A 7,067-nucleotide genomic window follows, 5' to 3' on the forward strand; every position below is an offset into this window, starting at 1 on the left:
GGGATCTTCTAGATGCCTTACTCCGAGCAATCATCCACATCACAACCTTCATCAGTCCCTACTGACTTTTCTTCCTAAATATCTCCGAATTCCATCTACTTCCCTCTTTGTCCACGGCCAGCCCTGCAGTCCCGTGCTTAGGACAAAGACCAAAGCACTTGACATGGTCTACAGGGTGCATGGCTGGATACCTTCTCACCTCTTTTTTATTTATTTATTTATTATTTTGTTTTTGGCTGCATTGGGTCTTTGTTGCTGTGCATGGGCTTTCCCTAGTTGCAGCGAGAGGGGGCTACTCTTTGTTGTGGTGCACAGGCTTCTCATTGCGGTGGCTTCTTTTGTTGTGGAGCACGGGCTCTAGGTGCATGGACTTCAGTAGTTGTAGCACGCAGGCTCAGTAGTTGTGGCACACAGGCTTAGTTGCTCCGCAGCATGTGGGATCTTCCCGGACCAGGGCTCAAACGTGTATCCCCTGCACTGGCAGGTGGATTCTTAACCACTGCACCACCAGGAAAGTCCCTAATGTTTGTTTTTTTTTTAAGTATATTTGGGAGGGCTTCCCTGGTGGCACAGTGGTTGAGAGTCCGCCTGCCGATGCAGGGGACACGGGTTCGTGCCCCAGTCTGGGAAGATCCCACATGCCGCGGAGCGGCTGGGCCCATGAGCCATGGCTGCTGAGCCTGCGCATCCGGAGCCTGTGCTCCGCAACAGGAGAGGCCACAACAGTGAGAGGCCCGCGTAGCACACACACACAAAAAAGTATATTTGGGAAGTTTTCAGGCGTTATTTCTTTGACTATCTTTCCTGTTCCTTTCTCTCTCTCCTCTCCTTCTGATACTTCCATTACATGCATGTTGGTGCACATTTCTCTGAGGCTCTGTTCAATTTTCATTTTATTTTCTATTTTTCAGATTGTATAGATACAAATCTCTATCAATCTAGCTTCAAGCTCACTAGTTCTTTCTTCTGCCAGTTCAAAGCACTTCTGTTTTAAGGATGAGGAAAAGAGGATCAGAAAACTTAATTTACTGAAGGTCACACATAGCTAATAAGTGGCAGGGCCAGGACTTGAATCTAAGATCTCAGCTCTCATCCTGCCAATCACTTATTCAATCATTCATTCAATCATTTCTTTCAATAAATAATATTTACTGAAAGTCAACTATGTGCCAGAAACTATTCCCAGGGCTGGAGAACACCAAAAAGACAAGATTCCTGCCCTCATGAAGACAGCAATAAGTAAACAGATAAATAAGTAACAGATGATGTATGTGTTATGAAGAAAGTGAAGCAGGCAATGAGATAATGGGGGTAGGTGCTCAGGGAGGCCTGTTTGCAGAGGTGATATCTGAGCTGAGACCTGAAGAGAGGGAGTTCCTGGGGTTCCTTTGACAGAGACCTTTCTCCTCCTTCTCTGTGTCTCTGTCCCCAGAACACACAGCCCAGCACACAGGAAGGACTCAGTAAATGTTTGCTAAACTGGGTGACAGGTGCAAAGGAGCTGTTAACTCTCATGGGCCATATTAATGATAGAGAAAGGTTAACACTGAAATCGTTCATGTTTCCATTTAGAATCATTCAGCATTTAGATTTGAAGGTCTGGTAATACCAAGTGTTGGCAAGGATGCGACTACAGAACTCTCATATGCTTTGGTGGAGTGTGAGTTGGCAGAAGCACATTGGGAAACTTTGTGGCAGGGTCTACAAAGCTGAACATAGGAGCACCCTGTGACCCAGCCACTCCACCCCTTGGAGGGCACCTGACAGAAATATGCTCATGCCATGCACCAGAAAGTCTGTGACAGCAACAGCAGAATAGCTAAAAAATCCTACCTGGGAATTACCCAGATGCCCATGAACAGTAAAACAGACAAACTGTGGTCTGTTCACAAAATGGACTATCACATGACAATGAGAATGAACACTGACAACTATGTACAACAATGTGGATTACTTTCTTTTTTAAAATTAAAAATTTTTTTTTTATTTTTGAGGCTGTGCCACGCGACATGTGGGATCTTAGTTCCCTGAACAGGGATCGAACCCATGCCCCCTGCATCGGGAGCGCAGAGCCTTAACCACTGGACAGCCAGGGAAGTCCCTGGATGACTTTCGTAGGTGTAAGATTGAGCCAAAAAAGTCATATACAAAAGAACTCATACTATATGATTCCACTTCTGTAAAAATTACAAAAAGGGAGAAAACTAATCTTTGTTGCTAGACGTCAGGAGCGTGGTGACCCCGGGGTGACCTCATGCTTGGAAGGGAGTGTGAGGCAGGTTGCTGGGAGGTGGGTACAACAGAGTGTTCGTTTGTGAAAATGCATCATGCTATAGCTGCTCTTTTCTGTGTCAAAGGTCTGAGAATCTGCAACAATTCAAACAAATTAATCACCCAATCATGTGGATTCTGCAGGGGTGGCAGGCTCCCCTCCTGTCCTGTGCAACGTGAGGGCCTGAGTCTGACAGCTTCCTCTCTCACCTCGTTCATGCTGGCTAGCGCCGCCTCTGGAGAGCAGTGTGGGTGGTGAGGAATCAGTCCAGGGTCACAGGAGCTGGGTCTGCCGGCCGCTGGCTCTGCAACTCCCAGCACGTTACCTCTCTGCTCAGCTTTAGGTAAACGCACACAGGCTCCTTGTGGGAATGGAGAGGGGAGAGTGTAAATAAAGAGCTTAGCATGGCACCTGGCACAAAGCAAGTGCTCAGTGATGTTAGCTGCATCTCCCAAAATGATCACAAGGTTGTGTTTGAGGCTTTCAAGCCAGTAGCGCATCAGCCTGGTGGGTGGAGGGGGGTTAAGGAGGACACAGAGGACTGTGGGAGGAGGGCGGCACCCAGAGGGGCTCAGGCTCTGCTCCACTGGGCAGAACCCTTTAGTCACCTGGAGTGTTGCATTACAGAGCTGTACACGCTATGCTCCAACTGGCTCCAACTGGCTCCAGCTTGTAATAGAAGATACAAAAACAGGCAAAACGAATCTATTCATAGAAGTCGGGCTAGTGGCTTCCTCGTGAGGGGTCAGTGAGTGGAAGGGGGCACAGAGGAGGTTGCTGGGGAGAGGAGGTCTCACTCTGTGTCTTGACCTGGTGCATTAACGAGTGAGGTTCGTGAAAATGCATCAAGCTCAACACTTAAGACATGCACTTTTCCTTTGGGTCTCAATGTAAGAATCAGGCCCAATTTTAGCTCTGGCCTGACAGAACTAAACAAAGAAGGCTGAATATTACCCTGGCCCCCATGTTCTGTAACGCAGGCTCCAAGTCAGGAAGGAAAGGCCAGCGGGGAGGCCACCTCCACATGTGTGCCACCGTTTTGCCAGCAGATGGCACTGGTTTAGAGAGGATGGAGGAGCTCTGACTTTTCCCACTCTGGGCCATTTTCTGCACAACCTGGGAGGCCATCGGTTGGATGAAAGTTGTTGGGAATCCAGTGGGCCAGCCCCATTGAAGGCCAACATGTGTTCATCCAGCGGCAGGAGGATGATCTAGTGGCAGAGGCCCAAAGGCACCCGTCACCAAAGACGTGCTGGGCCTGAGGCGCTCCAGCTGCCCCAGTTAGGGTCAAATCTGCACTGAAATTAAAGGGCGGCTGGCTTTGCAGTACAGGTCGGTGGGCAGAGGAGAAGGCAGGTGACACAGAAGGAGCCGTGGGTGTGTGTTCGTGAGGACGGAGGTGTCTGCAGAAAGTGAATGCTCCCCAGGAAAAGGTGAGACAAGCAGTTACCCTGCAGGATGGCCAATGACTCCTGCCACCTCCTGGGATGGCTGGTCATGGGCTCCTGGTCTCACATACGCCCCCATGGATTCTACGGCAAATAACCCGGAAAACATCTCTCTCTCTGCACACAGGGGGTGGGGGCTTGCCTTTATTTTGTTGTTTCATTATGTGTCTGAATTCTTCTGAGTTGCTTTGGGTAGTGTCTTTCCCTCTCTCTCTCTCTGGTAACTGCTTTAAGGTATAATTCACATTCACCCATTTAAGTGTACAATTCAATGGCTTTCGGTACACTTACAGAGTTGTGCAACCATCATGACAATTTTAGAACGTTCTTATCACCCCCCAAGATAAAACCTGTACCCATTAGCAGTCACCTCCACTTCCCCTGAACTCTCCCAGCCCTAGGCAATCACTAATCTTTCCGTCTCTACAGATCTGCCTATTCTGAACATTTCACATCAACGGAATCATAAAATACGTGATATTATGCAATAATATTTTGCACATATTGGGTCCTGTGTGATTGACTTCTTTCAACTGGCATGATGTTTTCAAGGTTTATCCATGATGTAGTCTGCATCAGAATTTCAGTCCTTTTTATGGCTGAATAATAATGCATTGTAGGAACAGAACACATTCTGTTGATCTACTTATTAGCTGGTGGGTTGTTTCCACTCTCTTGGCTATAGTGAATGTGAACATTCATGCTATGAATATGAACAAATGCTATGGACATTAGTGTATGTGTTTCTGTGTGGACATATGTTTTCATTTCTCTTGGGTGTATTCTTAGGAGTAGAATTGCTAGGGACCCCATGTTTCATCTTTTGATGAACACTTGCCTTTGTTTTTATTTATTTTTGGCTGCGTTGGGTCTTAGCTGTGGCATGCGGGATCTTTTAGTTGCAGCACGAGGGCTTCTCTCTAGCTGTGGCATGGGGGCTCTCTAGCTGTGGCACAAGGGCTCAATTGTTGTGGCACACAGGTTTAGTTGTCCCGCAGCATGTGGGATCTTATTTCCCCAACCAGGGATCGAACCCATGTCCCCTGCACTGGAAGGCGGATTCTTAACCACTGGACTACCAGGGAAGTCTTACCCTTAGTTTTAAGTGCAAATACAATTCAATCATCTCATTTATTCCTTGATTCCTTTAACAGCAGGTGGGAGATGGCAATTCCATTTTTGTTAAGTGAGGGAACTGAGGCCCAGGGCATTGAAAGGATAGCAAATAGTAACAGCTACTATTTGTATCGAGTGTCAGTAAGTGCCAAGATCCGTGCAAAGTGACCTAACTGCAGTAAGCCAATCCATCCTCACAACAGCCCCCTGAAGCTGGTCTTTTTTTTTTGGCCACGCCACATGGCTTACAGCATCTTAGTTCCCTGACAAGGGATTGAACCTGGGCCACAGCAGTGAAAGCGCCAAGTCCTAACTACTGGACTGCCAGGGAATTCCCGAAGCTGGTTTTATATTTAATCTCATTTTGTGGTTAGAAAAACGTAGTACTTTGAGGACTTCCCTGGTGGTGCAGTGGTTAAGAATCGCCCTGCTAATGCAGGGGACAGGGGTTCAAGCCCTGGTCCAGGAAGATCCCACATGCCGCGGAGCAACTAAGCCCGTGCACCACAACTGAGCCTGCGCTCCAGAGCCTGTGAGCCACAACTACTGAGCCTGTGTGCCACAACTACTGAAGCCCACACACCCTAGAGTCCATGCTCCGCAACAAGAGAAGCCACCGTAATAAGAAGCCCATGCACTGCAACGAAAAGTAGCCCCCGCTTGCCGCAACTAGAGAAAGCCCGCGTGCAGCAACGAAGACCCAACACAGCCAAAAATAAAGAAAGAAAAACTTAGTACTCTGAACAAGGCCACACAGTGGTATAGTCCAAGACTTGAACCCAGTTCCATCTTACTAAATTTTAGGTTCTCACTGGTGCTCAATCCCTCTGCCATTTCATGGACTCTGGAGGGTCAGCAAATCCCCACCAGCCTCTGGCATAGTAAGGTTTGCCTGTTCTTTTCTACTGCACAGGACTCTCTGGACCACCCTTTGCCCTCCCTCCTCTCTGACCCTTCTCAGTCTCCACGGGGCTTTCTTCTCCATCCATCCTAGGGTCCTTTCCCTTCCTAATGGGTCTTCCTGTCTCCGGTTTCCACCCCTTCCCCGTTGCCAGAATGATCTGTCTAAAGCACAGATCTGATCACATCACTTAGCTTAAAATTCTCACCATTCCCCATTACTACTGAACAGGGTAAGTTCTACATTCCATAGACTGGTCTATAAGACCCTCTTGTTTCCTTACCCACCACCCTCACATTTCATACCCTACACTCCAGCCATAAAGAACTGCTTGCATTTCCCCAGAGATGCTCGACATCAGTTCTCTGGGACTTCGCATAAGCAGTTCTCACTGACAGGAGTGCCCTTCCCTACTTCTTCCATCTGGGGATCTCCTACACATCCTTCAAGTCCCAACTTCAATGACAATCTCCTCTCTGAAGCTTTCCCTATCTGGGTGCTCCCTCCCTGACCTCTCAAAGCACTGTGTCTTGCGGTCTTCAACACAAGCTATTACATTAGTCTCCCTAGCTGGATGGAGTGTGCACTTCAAGAACAGAGATTGGGCTTTATTACATTCTGTATATTTCCAGGCCTACAACAAGATCTTGCTTGGTTGAATCAATAAATGGATAAACGTTCGATATCTGCACTGTCTCATATAATAGCTACAAGACACATGTGGCTCTTGAGCCCATGAGATGTAGCTGAACCAAACTGAGATGTGCTATAAGTATAAAATACACACTGGATTTCAAAGACTTGGTGTGGGAAAAATAAGAATGTAAAATATCTCATTGATAATTTTTTATACTGATTAAATATTGAAACAACAATATTTTGCATATATTGGGTTAATTAGTACAAATTAATCTCACCTGTTTCTTTTTACTTTTTTAACATGATTAGTAGAAACTTTAAAAACTACATGTGCGCTGGTTTCCCAGCTTCCTAATTGCTTCTCTTGGTCTAAACCATGCTCCACACAGCAATCAGAATGATTCTTTAAAATGTCAATTGAGGGCTTCCCTGGTGGCGCAGTGGTTGAGAGTCCGCCTGCCAATGCAGGGGACACGGGTTCATGCCCCAGTCTGGGAAGATCCCACATGCCGTGGAGCGGCTGGGCCCGTGAGCCATGGCCGCTGAGCCTGTGCATCTGGAGCCTGTGCTCCACAACGGGAAAGGCCACAACAGTGAGAGGCCCGCATACCGCAAAAAAAAAAAAAAAAAGTCAATCGAGAACCGCCCTGCTGGCGCAGTGGTTGGGAGTCCGCCTGCTAATACAGGGGAC

Source organism: Mesoplodon bidens (assembly GCF_964165515.1).
Source record: "Mesoplodon bidens genome assembly, chromosome: 15".
In the NCBI taxonomy this organism is placed as follows: Eukaryota; Metazoa; Chordata; class Mammalia; order Artiodactyla; family Ziphiidae; genus Mesoplodon; species Mesoplodon bidens.